The 12,308-nt window shown below is 54.9% G+C and overlaps 13 non-coding genes across 13 annotated transcripts; all 13 read right to left on the bottom strand.

Annotated features, from left to right (window-relative positions):
- Positions 1-258: 258 nt before the first annotated feature.
- Positions 259-377, bottom strand: LOC126140467 (5S ribosomal RNA). The gene has a single exon (XR_007529021.1). It is a non-coding gene; the product is annotated as a 5S ribosomal RNA (ribosomal RNA).
- Positions 378-1,217: 840 nt separating this feature from the next.
- LOC126140465 (5S ribosomal RNA) lies at positions 1,218-1,336 on the bottom strand. Its single transcript, XR_007529019.1, has one exon. It is a non-coding gene; the product is annotated as a 5S ribosomal RNA (ribosomal RNA).
- Positions 1,337-2,172: 836 nt separating this feature from the next.
- On the bottom strand, positions 2,173-2,291 carry LOC126140322 (5S ribosomal RNA). The gene has a single exon (XR_007528890.1). It is a non-coding gene; the product is annotated as a 5S ribosomal RNA (ribosomal RNA).
- An 842-nt stretch (positions 2,292-3,133) lies between these two features.
- On the bottom strand, positions 3,134-3,252 carry LOC126140314 (5S ribosomal RNA). The gene has a single exon (XR_007528883.1). It is a non-coding gene; the product is annotated as a 5S ribosomal RNA (ribosomal RNA).
- Positions 3,253-4,087: 835 nt separating this feature from the next.
- LOC126140464 (5S ribosomal RNA) lies at positions 4,088-4,206 on the bottom strand. Its single transcript, XR_007529018.1, has one exon. It is a non-coding gene; the product is annotated as a 5S ribosomal RNA (ribosomal RNA).
- Positions 4,207-5,041: 835 nt separating this feature from the next.
- LOC126140463 (5S ribosomal RNA) lies at positions 5,042-5,160 on the bottom strand. Its single transcript, XR_007529017.1, has one exon. It is a non-coding gene; the product is annotated as a 5S ribosomal RNA (ribosomal RNA).
- Positions 5,161-6,000: 840 nt separating this feature from the next.
- Positions 6,001-6,119, bottom strand: LOC126140462 (5S ribosomal RNA). Its single transcript, XR_007529016.1, has one exon. It is a non-coding gene; the product is annotated as a 5S ribosomal RNA (ribosomal RNA).
- An 836-nt stretch (positions 6,120-6,955) lies between these two features.
- LOC126140460 (5S ribosomal RNA) lies at positions 6,956-7,074 on the bottom strand. The gene has a single exon (XR_007529015.1). It is a non-coding gene; the product is annotated as a 5S ribosomal RNA (ribosomal RNA).
- An 835-nt stretch (positions 7,075-7,909) lies between these two features.
- Positions 7,910-8,028, bottom strand: LOC126140318 (5S ribosomal RNA). The gene has a single exon (XR_007528886.1). It is a non-coding gene; the product is annotated as a 5S ribosomal RNA (ribosomal RNA).
- An 840-nt stretch (positions 8,029-8,868) lies between these two features.
- LOC126140920 (5S ribosomal RNA) lies at positions 8,869-8,987 on the bottom strand. The gene has a single exon (XR_007529430.1). It is a non-coding gene; the product is annotated as a 5S ribosomal RNA (ribosomal RNA).
- An 836-nt stretch (positions 8,988-9,823) lies between these two features.
- On the bottom strand, positions 9,824-9,942 carry LOC126140459 (5S ribosomal RNA). The gene has a single exon (XR_007529014.1). It is a non-coding gene; the product is annotated as a 5S ribosomal RNA (ribosomal RNA).
- Positions 9,943-10,786: 844 nt separating this feature from the next.
- Positions 10,787-10,905, bottom strand: LOC126140458 (5S ribosomal RNA). The gene has a single exon (XR_007529013.1). It is a non-coding gene; the product is annotated as a 5S ribosomal RNA (ribosomal RNA).
- An 835-nt stretch (positions 10,906-11,740) lies between these two features.
- On the bottom strand, positions 11,741-11,859 carry LOC126140457 (5S ribosomal RNA). The gene has a single exon (XR_007529012.1). It is a non-coding gene; the product is annotated as a 5S ribosomal RNA (ribosomal RNA).
- Between the last annotated feature and the right edge of the window lie 449 nt (positions 11,860-12,308).

Here is a 12,308-nt window from a genome sequence, read left to right as displayed (position 1 = left end):
AATTTGGAACTCTACACTCCTACACAACAATAGGCGGTACGTATTTCAGAATTCACCTGCCGATTCGTACTGTTTTGTCGTTTTCAAAGTCTTCTTGGCAAACGTGGTTAGCACATTCTCCCTCAAACTGAGTTAATTACTGCATTTTCGTACCATTACAGTAGTTTAAAAGGCTTAAGGAAGCATCTTTGTCACAACAGAAAGGTAGTTTGAAACTTGGGCTGGCGACATAACAAAAAAAAAAAAAAACAGGAATGGAGCCAACAGCACCCGGGTTTCCCAGGCGGTCACCCATCCAAGTACTAGCCGGGCCCGATGATGCTTAACTTCGGTGATCGGACGAGAACCGGTGTATTCATCATGGTATGGCCGTTGGCGCTCATCTAATGTAGGAGCACGGCAGAATTCGCGTTCGGCTTTTCTCCCAACACACAAAATGTTAGTTTTCGGCCGCATTTGACGAAAGCGCTTCCTTCCGCAACCGCCAGTTCCTCGAGGACGGCGCGGGGAGGCGCGCCCGGCGTCCCAGCAGAGTGACGGCCGAATTGGCGGGCGCACCGCCGCGTGTGTGAGACGCACTGCTGCTCGTTGCACCCCCTGTCATTCGCTGGGCGCGTGCAGCCTTCGACACTAGCGGAGGACGCATCTTGTCCCTGGTGCTCAGCGGAGGGCCTGTGCGGGGTGCGCCAGTGTCGTGCTGGAGGGCCCACTGGTAGCGATGTGGGCTTCCTCGCCTCGCCTCGCCTCACACCAGGTGTCTGCGTAGTTTGCAGTGCATTCGCACCATTCCTATCCCTGTACCTGTCCCCGTCCCGACTTGTCCCGACTTTGCTCGACTGCCGCTCGCTGCCGCTCGGGTCGTGGTCCATATGACAGCGCAAGCACGACAAACGTCTGCGGGACGAGACGAGACGAGACGAGACGAGACGACTAAGGAATAAATTCGTGGTTACAAATCTAATTTGGAACTCTACACTCCTACACAACAATAGGCGGTACGTATTTCAGAATTCACCTGCCGATTCGTACTGTTTTGTTGTTTTCAAAGTCTTCTTGGCAAACGTGGTTAGCACATTCTCCCTCAAACTGAGTTAATTACTGCATTTTCGTACCATTACAGTAGTTTAAAAGGCTTAAGGAAGCATCTTTGTCACAACAGAAAGGTAGTTTGAAACTTGGGCTGGCGACATAACAAAAAAAAAAAAAAACAGGAATGGAGCCAACAGCACCCGGGTTTCCCAGGCGGTCACCCATCCAAGTACTAGCCGGGCCCGATGATGCTTAACTTCGGTGATCGGACGAGAACCGGTGTATTCATCATGGTATGGCCGTTGGCGCTCATCTAATGTAGGAGCACGGCAGAATTCGCGTTCGGCTTTTCTCCCAACACACAAAATGTTAGTTTTCGGCCGCATTTGACGAAAGCGCTTCCTTCCGCAACCGCCAGTTCCTCGAGGACGGCGCGGGGAGGCGCGCCCGGCGTCCCAGCAGAGTGACGGCCGAATTGGCGGGCGCACCGCCGCGTGTGTGAGACGCACTGCTGCTCGTTGCACCCCCTGTCATTCGCTGGGCGCGTGCAGCCTTCGACACTAGCGGAGGACGCATCTTGTCCCTGGTGCTCAGCGGAGGGCCTGTGCGGGGTGCGCCAGTGTCGTGCTGGAGGGCCCACTGGTAGCGATGTGGGCTTCCTCGCCTCGCCTCGCCTCACACCAGGTGTCTGCGTAGTTTGCAGTGCATTCGCACCATTCCTATCCCTGTACCTGTCCCCGTCCCGACTTGTCCCGACTTTGCTCGACTGCCGCTCGCTGCCGCTCGGGTCGTGGTCCATATGACAGCGCAAGCACGACAAACGTCTGCGGGACGAGACGAGACGAGACGAGACGAGACGACTAAGGAATAAATTCGTGGTTACAAATCAAATTTGGAACTCTACACTCCTACACAACAATAGGCGGTACGTATTTCAGAATTCACCTGCCGATTCGTACTGTTTGGTCGTTTTCAAAGTCTTCTTGGCAAACGTGGTTAGCACATTCTCCCTCAAACTGAGTTAATTACTGCATTTTCGTACCATTACAGTAGTTTAAAAGGCTTAAGGAAGCATCTTTGTCACAACAGAAAGGTAGTTTGAAAATTGGGCTGGCGACATAACAAAAAAAAAAACAGGAAGGGAGCCAACAGCACCCGGGTTTCCCAGGCGGTCACCCATCCAAGTACTAGCAGGGCCCGATGATGCTTAACTTCGGTGATCGGACGAGAACCGGTGTATTCATCATGGTATGGCCGTTGGCGCTCATCTAATGTAGGAGCACGGCAGAATTCGCGTTCGGCTTTTCTCCCAACACACAAAATGTTAGTTTTCGGCCGCATTTGACGAAAACGCTTCCTTCCGCAACCGCCAGTTCCTCGAGGGCGGCGCGGGGAGGCGCGCCCGGCGTCCCAGCAGAGTGACGACCGAATTGGCGGGCGCACCGCCGCGTGTGTGAGACGCACTGCTGCTCGTTGCACCCCCTGTCATTCGCTGGGCGCGTGCAGCCTTCGACACTAGCGGAGGACGCATCTTGTCCCTGGTGTTCAGCGGAGGGCCTGTGCGGGGTGCGCCAGTGTCGTGCTGGAGGGCCCACTGGTAGCGATGTGGGCTTCCTCGCCTCGCCTCGCCTCACACCAGGTGTCTGCGTAGTTTGCAGTGCATTCGCACTATTCCTATCCCTGTCCCTGTCCCCGTCCCGACTTGTCCCGACTTTGCTCGACTGCCGCTCGCTGCCGCTCGGGTCGTGGTCCATATGACAGCGCAAGCACGACAAACGTCTGCGGGACGAGACGAGACGAGACGAGACGAGACGACTAAGGAATAAATTCGTGGTTACAAATCAAATTTGGAACTCTACACTCCTACACAAGAATAGGCGGTGACGTATTTCAGAAATCACCTGCCGATTCGTACTGTTTTGTCGTTTTCAAAGTCTTCTTGGCAAACGTGGTTAGCACATTCTCCCTCAAACTGAGTTAATTACTGCATTTTCGTACCATTACAGTAGTTTAAAAGGCTTAAGGAAGCATCTTTGTCACAACAGAAAGGTAGTTTGAAAATTGGGCTGGCGACATAACAAAAAAAAAAAAAAAACAGGAAGGGAGCCAACAGCACCCGGGTTTCCCAGGCGGTCACCCATCCAAGTACTAGCCGGGCCCGATGATGCTTAACTTCGGTGATCGGACGGGAACCGGTGTATTCATCATGGTATGGCCGTTGGCGCTCATCTAATGTAGGAGCACGGCAGAATTCGCGTTCCGCTTTTCTCCCAACACACAAAATGTTAGTTTTCGGCCGCATTTGACGAAAGCGCTTCCTTCCGCAACCGCCAGTTCCTTGAGGACGGCGCGGGGAGGCGCGCCCGGCGTCCCAGCAGAGTGACGGCTGAATTGGCGGGCGCACCGCCGCGTGTGTGAGACGCACTGCTGCTCGTTGCACCCCCTGTCATTCGCTGGGCGCGTGCAGCCTTCGACACTAGCGGAGGACGCATCTTGTCCCTGGTGCTCAGCGGAGGGCCTGTGCGGGGTGCGCCAGTGTCGTGCTGGAGGGCCCACTGGTAGCGATGTGGGCTTCTCGCCTCGCCTCGCCTCACACCAGGTGTCTGCGTAGTTTGCAGTGCATTCGCACCATTCCTATCCCTGTCCCTGTCCCCGTCCCGACTTGTCCCGACTTTGCTCGACTGCCGCTCGCTGCCGCTCGGGTCGTGGTCCATATGACAGCGCAAGCACGACAAACGTCTGCGGGACGAGACGAGACGAGACGAGACGAGACGACTAAGGAATAAATTCGTGGTTACAAATCAAATTTGGAACTCTACACTCCTACACAACAATAGGCGGTACGTATTTCAGAATTCACCTGCCGATTCGTACTGTTTTGTCGTTTTCAAAGTCTTCTTGGCAAACGTGGTTAGCACATTCTCCCTCAAACTGAGTTAATTACTGCATTTTCGTACCATTACAGTAGTTTAAAAGGCTTAAGGAAGCATCTTTGTCACAACAGAAAGGTAGTTTGAAAATTGGGCTGGCGACATAACAAAAAACATAACAGGAAGGGAGCCAACAGCACCCGGGTTTCCCAGGCGGTCACCCATCCAAGTACTAGCCGGGCCCGATGATGCTTAACTTCGGTGATCGGACGAGAACCGGTGTATTCATCATGGTATGGCCGTTGGCGCTCATCTAATGTAGGAGCACGGCAGAATTCGCGTTCCGCTTTTCTCCCAACACACAAAATGTTAGTTTTCGGCCGCATTTGACGAAAGCGCTTCCTTCCGCAACCGCCGGTTCCTCGAGGACGGCGCGGGGAGGCGCGCCCGGCGTCCCAGCAGAGTGACGGCCGAATTGGCGGGCGCACCGCCGCGTGTGTGAGACGCACTGCTGCTCGTTGCACCCCCTGTCATTCGCTGGGCGCGTGCAGCCTTCGACACTAGCGGAGGACGCATCTTGTCCCTGGTGCTCAGCGGAGGGCCTGTGCGGGGTGCGCCAGTGTCGTGCTGGAGGGCCCACTGGTAGCGATGTGGGCTTCTCGCCTCGCCTCGCCTCACACCAGGTGTCTGCGTAGTTTGCAGTGCATTCGCACCATTCCTATCCCTGTCCCTGTCCCCGTCCCGACTTGTCCCGACTTTGCTCGACTGCCGCTCGCTGCCGCTCGGGTCGTGGTCCATATGACAGCGCAAGCACGACAAACGTCTGCGGGACGAGACGAGACGAGACGAGACGAGACGACTAAGGAATAAATTCGTGGTTACAAATCAAATTTGGAACTCTACACTCCTACACAACAATAGGCGGTACGTATTTCAGAATTCACCTGCCGATTCGTACTGTTTTGTCGTTTTCAAAGTCTTCTTGGCAAACGTGGTTAGCACATTCTCCCTCAAACTGAGTCAATTACTGCATTTTCGTACCATTACAGTAGTTTAAAAGGCTTAAGGAAGCATCTTTGTCACAACAGAAAGGTAGTTTGAAAATTGGGCTGGCGACATAACAAAAAACATAACAGGAAGGGAGCCAACAGCACCCGGGTTTCCCAGGCGGTCACCCATCCAAGTACTAGCCGGGCCCGATGATGCTTAACTTCGGTGATCGGACGAGAACCGGTGTATTCATCATGGTATGGCCGTTGGCGCTCATCTAATGTAGGAGCACGGCAGAATTCGCGTTCCGCTTTTCTCCCAACACACAAAATGTTAGTTTTCGGCCGCATTTGACGAAAGCGCTTCCTTCCGCAACCGCCAGTTCCTCGAGGACGGCGCGGGGAGGCGCGCCCGGCGTCCCAGCAGAGTGACGGCCGAATTGGCGGGCGCACCGCCGCGTGTGTGAGACGCACTGCTGCTCGTTGCACCCCCTGTCATTCGCTGGGCGCGTGCAGCCTTCGACACTAGCGGAGGACGCATCTTGTCCCTGGTGCTCAGCGGAGGGCCTGTGCGGGGTGCGCCAGTGTCGTGCTGGAGGGCCCACTGGTAGCGATGTGGGCTTCCTCGCCTCGCCTCGCCTCACACCAGGTGTCTGCGTAGTTTGCAGTGCATTCGCACCATTCCTATCCCTGTACCTGTCCCCGTCCCGACTTGTCCCGACTTTGCTCGACTGCCGCTCGCTGCCGCTCGGGTCGTGGTCCATATGACAGCGCAAGCACGACAAACGTCTGCGGGACGAGACGAGACGAGACGAGACGAGACGACTAAGGAATAAATTCGTGGTTACAAATCTAATTTGGAACTCTACACTCCTACACAACAATAGGCGGTACGTATTTCAGAATTCACCTGCCGATTCGTACTGTTTTGTCGTTTTCAAAGTCTTCTTGGCAAACGTGGTTAGCACATTCTCCCTCAAACTGAGTTAATTACTGCATTTTCGTACCATTACAGTTGTTTAAAAGGCTTAAGGAAGCATCTTTGTCACAACAGAAAGGTAGTTTGAAACTTGGGCTGGCGACATAACAAAAAAAAAAAAAAACAGGAATGGAGCCAACAGCACCCGGGTTTCCCAGGCGGTCACCCATCCAAGTACTAGCCGGGCCCGATGATGCTTAACTTCGGTGATCGGACGAGAACCGGTGTATTCATCATGGTATGGCCGTTGGCGCTCATCTAATGTAGGAGCACGGCAGAATTCGCGTTCGGCTTTTCTCCCAACACACAAAATGTTAGTTTTCGGCCGCATTTGACGAAAGCGCTTCCTTCCGCAACCGCCAGTTCCTCGAGGACGGCGCGGGGAGGCGCGCCCGGCGTCCCAGCAGAGTGACGGCCGAATTGGCGGGCGCACCGCCGCGTGTGTGAGACGCACTGCTGCTCGTTGCACCCCCTGTCATTCGCTGGGCGCGTGCAGCCTTCGACACTAGCGGAGGACGCATCTTGTCCCTGGTGCTCAGCGGAGGGCCTGTGCGGGGTGCGCCAGTGTCGTGCTGGAGGGCCCACTGGTAGCGATGTGGGCTTCCTCGCCTCGCCTCGCCTCACACCAGGTGTCTGCGTAGTTTGCAGTGCATTCGCACCATTCCTATCCCTGTCCCTGTCCCCGTCCCGACTTGTCCCGACTTTGCTCGACTGCCGCTCGCTGCCGCTCGGGTCGTGGTCCATATGACAGCGCAAGCACGACAAACGTCTGCGGGACGAGACGAGACGAGACGAGACGAGACGACTAAGGAATAAATTCGTGGTTACAAATCAAATTTGGAACTCTACACTCCTACACAACAATAGGCGGTACGTATTTCAGAATTCACCTGCCGATTCGTACTGTTTTGTCGTTTTCAAAGTCTTCTTGGCAAACGTGGTTAGCACATTCTCCCTCAAACTGAGTTAATTACTGCATTTTCGTACCATTACAGTAGTTTAAAAGGCTTAAGGAAGCATCTTTGTCACAACAGAAAGGTAGTTTGAAAATTGGGCTGGCGACATAACAAAAAACATAACAGGAAGGGAGCCAACAGCACCCGGGTTTCCCAGGCGGTCACCCATCCAAGTACTAGCCGGGCCCGATGATGCTTAACTTCGGTGATCGGACGAGAACCGGTGTATTCATCATGGTATGGCCGTTGGCGCTCATCTAATGTAGGAGCACGGCAGAATTCGCGTTCCGCTTTTCTCCCAACACACAAAATGTTAGTTTTCGGCCGCATTTGACGAAAGCGCTTCCTTCCGCAACCGCCAGTTCCTCGAGGACGGCGCGGGGAGGCGCGCCCGGCGTCCCAGCAGAGTGACGGCCGAATTGGCGGGCGCACCGCCGCGTGTGTGAGACGCACTGCTGCTCGTTGCACCCCCTGTCATTCGCTGGGCGCGTGCAGCCTTCGACACTAGCGGAGGACGCATCTTGTCCCTGGTGCTCAGCGGAGGGCCTGTGCGGGGTGCGCCAGTGTCGTGCTGGAGGGCCCACTGGTAGCGATGTGGGCTTCTCGCCTCGCCTCGCCTCACACCAGGTGTCTGCGTAGTTTGCAGTGCATTCGCACCATTCCTATCCCTGTCCCTGTCCCCGTCCCGACTTGTCCCGACTTTGCTCGACTGCCGCTCGCTGCCGCTCGGGTCGTGGTCCATATGACAGCGCAAGCACGACAAACGTCTGCGGGACGAGACGAGACGAGACGAGACGAGACGACTAAGGAATAAATTCGTGGTTACAAATCAAATTTGGAACTCTACACTCCTACACAACAATAGGCGGTACGTATTTCAGAATTCACCTGCCGATTCGTACTGTTTTGTCGTTTTCAAAGTCTTCTTGGCAAACGTGGTTAGCACATTCTCCCTCAAACTGAGTCAATTACTGCATTTTCGTACCATTACAGTAGTTTAAAAGGCTTAAGGAAGCATCTTTGTCACAACAGAAAGGTAGTTTGAAAATTGGGCTGGCGACATAACAAAAAACATAACAGGAAGGGAGCCAACAGCACCCGGGTTTCCCAGGCGGTCACCCATCCAAGTACTAGCCGGGCCAGATGATGCTTAACTTCGGTGATCGGACGAGAACCGGTGTATTCATCATGGTATGGCCGTTGGCGCTCATCTAATGTAGGAGCACGGCAGAATTCGCGTTCCGCTTTTCTCCCAACACACAAAATGTTAGTTTTCGGCCGCATTTGACGAAAGCGCTTCCTTCCGCAACCGCCAGTTCCTCGAGGACGGCGCGGGGAGGCGCGCCCGGCGTCCCAGCAGAGTGACGGCCGAATTGGCGGGCGCACCGCCGCGTGTGTGAGACGCACTGCTGCTCGTTGCACCCCCTGTCATTCGCTGGGCGCGTGCAGCCTTCGACACTAGCGGAGGACGCATCTTGTCCCTGGTGCTCAGCGGAGGGCCTGTGCGGGGTGCGCCAGTGTCGTGCTGGAGGGCCCACTGGTAGCGATGTGGGCTTCCTCGCCTCGCCTCGCCTCACACCAGGTGTCTGCGTAGTTTGCAGTGCATTCGCACCATTCCTATCCCTGTACCTGTCCCCGTCCCGACTTGTCCCGACTTTGCTCGACTGCCGCTCGCTGCCGCTCGGGTCGTGGTCCATATGACAGCGCAAGCACGACAAACGTCTGCGGGACGAGACGAGACGAGACGAGACGAGACGACTAAGGAATAAATTCGTGGTTACAAATCTAATTTGGAACTCTACACTCCTACACAACAATAGGCGGTACGTATTTCAGAATTCACCTGCCGATTCGTACTGTTTTGTCGTTTTCAAAGTCTTCTTGGCAAACGTGGTTAGCACATTCTCCCTCAAACTGAGTTAATTACTGCATTTTCGTACCATTACAGTAGTTTAAAAGGCTTAAGGAAGCATCTTTGTCACAACAGAAAGGTAGTTTGAAAATTGGGCTGGCGACATAACAAAAAAAAAAAAAAACAGGAATGGAGGCAACAGCACCCGGGTTTCCCAGGCGGTCACCCATCCAAGTACTAGCCAGGCCCGATGATGCTTAACTTCGGTGATCGGACGAGAACCGGTGTATTCATCATGGTATGGCCGTTGGCGCTCATCTAATGTAGGAGCACGGCAGAATTCGCGTTCCGCTTTTCTCCCAACACACAAAATGTTAGTTTTCGGCCGCATTTGACGAAAGCGCTTCCTTCCGCAACCGCCAGTTCCTTGAGGACGGCGCGGGGACTCGCGCCCGGCGTCCCAGCAGAGTGACGGCCGAATTGGCGGGCGCACCGCCGCGTGTGTGAGACGCACTGCTGCTCGTTGCACCCCCTGTCATTCGCTGGGCGCGTGCAGCCTTCGACACTAGCGGAGGACGCATCTTGTCCCTGGTGCTCAGCGGAGGGCCTGTGCGGGGTGCGCCAGTGTCGTGCTGGAGGGCCCACTGGTAGCGATGTGGGCTTCCTCGCCTCGCCTCGCCTCACACCAGGTGTCTGCGTAGTTTGCAGTGCATTCGCACCATTCCTATCCCTGTCCCTGTCCCCGTCCCGACTTGTCCCGACTTTGCTCGACTGCCGCTCGCTGCCGCTCGGGTCGTGGTCCATATGACAGCGCAAGCACGACAAACGTCTGCGGGACGAGACGAGACGAGACGAGACGAGACGACTAAGGAATAAATTCGTGGTTACAAATCAAATTTGGAACTCTACACTCCTACACAACAATAGGCGGTACGTATTTCAGAATTCACCTGCCGATTCGTACTGTTTTGTCGTTTTCAAAGTCTTCTTGGCAAACGTGGTTAGCACATTCTCCCTCAAACTGAGTTAATTACTGCATTTTCGTACCATTACAGTAGTTTAAAAGGCTTAAGGAAGCATCTTTGTCACAACAGAAAGGTAGTTTGAAAATTGGGCTGGCGACATAACAAAAAAAAAAACAGGAAGGGAGCCAACAGCACCCGGGTTTCCCAGGCGGTCACCCATCCAAGTACTAGCCGGGCCCGATGATGCTTAACTTCGGTGATCGGACGAGAACCGGTGTATTCATCATGGTATGGCCGTTGGCGCTCATCTAATGTAGGAGCACGGCAGAATTCGCGTTCGGCTTTTCTCCCAACACACAAAATGTTAGTTTTCGGCCGCATTTGACGAAAGCGCTTCCTTCCGCAACCGCCAGTTCCTCGAGGGCGGCGCGGGGAGGCGCGCCCGGCGTCCCAGCAGAGTGACGACCGAATTGGCGGGCGCACCGCCGCGTGTGTGAGACGCACTGCTGCTCGTTGCACCCCCTGTCATTCGCTGGGCGCGTGCAGCCTTCGACACTAGCGGAGGACGCATCTTGTCCCTGGTGTTCAGCGGAGGGCCTGTGCGGGGTGCGCCAGTGTCGTGCTGGAGGGCCCACTGGTAGCGATGTGGGCTTCCTCGCCTCGCCTCGCCTCACACCAGGTGTCTGCGTAGTTTGCAGTGCATTCGCACTATTCCTATCCCTGTCCCTGTCCCCGTCCCGACTTGTCCCGACTTTGCTCGACTGCCGCTCGCTGCCGCTCGGGTCGTGGTCCATATGACAGCGCAAGCACGACAAACGTCTGCGGGACGAGACGAGACGAGACGAGACGAGACGACTAAGGAATAAATTCGTGGTTACAAATCAAATTTGGAACTCTACACTCCTACACAAGAATAGGCGGTGACGTATTTCAGAAATCACCTGCCGATTCGTACTGTTTTGTCGTTTTCAAAGTCTTCTTGGCAAACTTGGTTAGCACATTCTCCCTCAAACTGAGTTAATTACTGCATTTTCGTACCATTACAGTAGTTTAAAAGGCTTAAGGAAGCATCTTTGTCACAACAGAAAGGTAGTTTGAAAATTGGGCTGGCGACATAACAAAAAAAAAAAAAAAAAACAGGAAGGGAGCCAACAGCACCCGGGTTTCCCAGGCGGTCACCCATCCAAGTACTAGCCGGGCCCGATGATGCTTAACTTCGGTGATCGGACGAGAACCGGTGTATTCATCATGGTATGGCCGTTGGCGCTCATCTAATGTAGGAGCACGGCAGAATTCGCGTTCCGCTTTTCTCCCAACACACAAAATGTTAGTTTTCGGCCGCATTTGACGAAAGCGCTTCCTTCCGCAACCGCCAGTTCCTTGAGGACGGCGCGGGGAGGCGCGCCCGGCGTCCCAGCAGAGTGACGGCTGAATTGGCGGGCGCACCGCCGCGTGTGTGAGACGCACTGCTGCTCGTTGCACCCCCTGTCATTCGCTGGGCGCGTGCAGCCTTCGACACTAGCGGAGGACGCATCTTGTCCCTGGTGCTCAGCGGAGGGCCTGTGCGGGGTGCGCCAGTGTCGTGCTGGAGGGCCCACTGGTAGCGATGTAGGCTTCTCGCCTCGCCTCGCCTCACACCAGGTGTCTGCGTAGTTTGCAGTGCATTCGCACCATTCCTATCCCTGTCCCTGTCCCCGTCCCGACTTGTCCCGACTTTGCTCGACTGCCGCTCGCTGCCGCTCGGGTCGTGGTCCATATGACAGCGCAAGCACGACAAACGTCTGCGGGACGAGACGAGACGAGATGAGACGAGACGACTAAGGAATAAATTCGTGGTTACAAATCAAATTTGGAACTCTACACTCCTACACAACAATAGGCGGTACGTATTTCAGAATTCACCTGCCGATTCGTACTGTTTTGTCGTTTTCAAAGTCTTCTTGGCAAACGTGGTTAGCACATTCTCCCTCAAACTGAGTTAATTACTGCATTTTCGTACCATTACAGTAGTTTAAAAGGCTTAAGGAAGCATCTTTGTCACAACAGAAAGGTAGTTTGAAAATTGGGCTGGCGACATAACAAAAAACATAACAGGAAGGGAGCCAACAGCACCCGGGTTTCCCAGGCGGTCACCCATCCAAGTACTAGCCGGGCCCGATGATGCTTAACTTCGGTGATCGGACGAGAACCGGTGTATTCATCATGGTATGGCCGTTGGCGCTCATCTAATGTAGGAGCACGGCAGAATTCGCGTTCCGCTTTTCTCCCAACACACAAAATGTTAGTTTTCGGCCGCATTTGACGAAAGCGCTTCCTTCCGCAACCGCCAGTTCCTCGAGGACGGCGCGGGGAGGCGCGCCCGGCGTCCCAGCAGAGTGACGGCCGAATTGGCGGGCGCACCGCCGCGTGTGTGAGACGCACTGCTGCTCGTTGCACCCCCTGTCATTCGCTGGGCGCGTGCAGCCTTCGACACTAGCGGAGGACGCATCTTGTCCCTGGTGCTCAGCGGAGGGCCTGTGCGGGGTGCGCCAGTGTCGTGCTGGAGGGCCCACTGGTAGCGATGTGGGCTTCCTCGCCTCGCCTCGCCTCACACCAGGTGTCTGCGTAGTTTGCAGTGCATTCGCACCATTCCTATCCCTGTACCTGTCCCCGTCCCGACTTGTCCCGA

Source organism: Schistocerca cancellata, unplaced genomic scaffold (assembly GCF_023864275.1).
Source record: "Schistocerca cancellata isolate TAMUIC-IGC-003103 unplaced genomic scaffold, iqSchCanc2.1 HiC_scaffold_705, whole genome shotgun sequence".
Lineage (NCBI taxonomy): Eukaryota > Metazoa > Arthropoda > Insecta > Orthoptera > Acrididae > Schistocerca > Schistocerca cancellata.
Note: the sequence above shows the minus strand (reverse complement) of the source record. Positions and strands in the feature narration are given on the sequence as shown.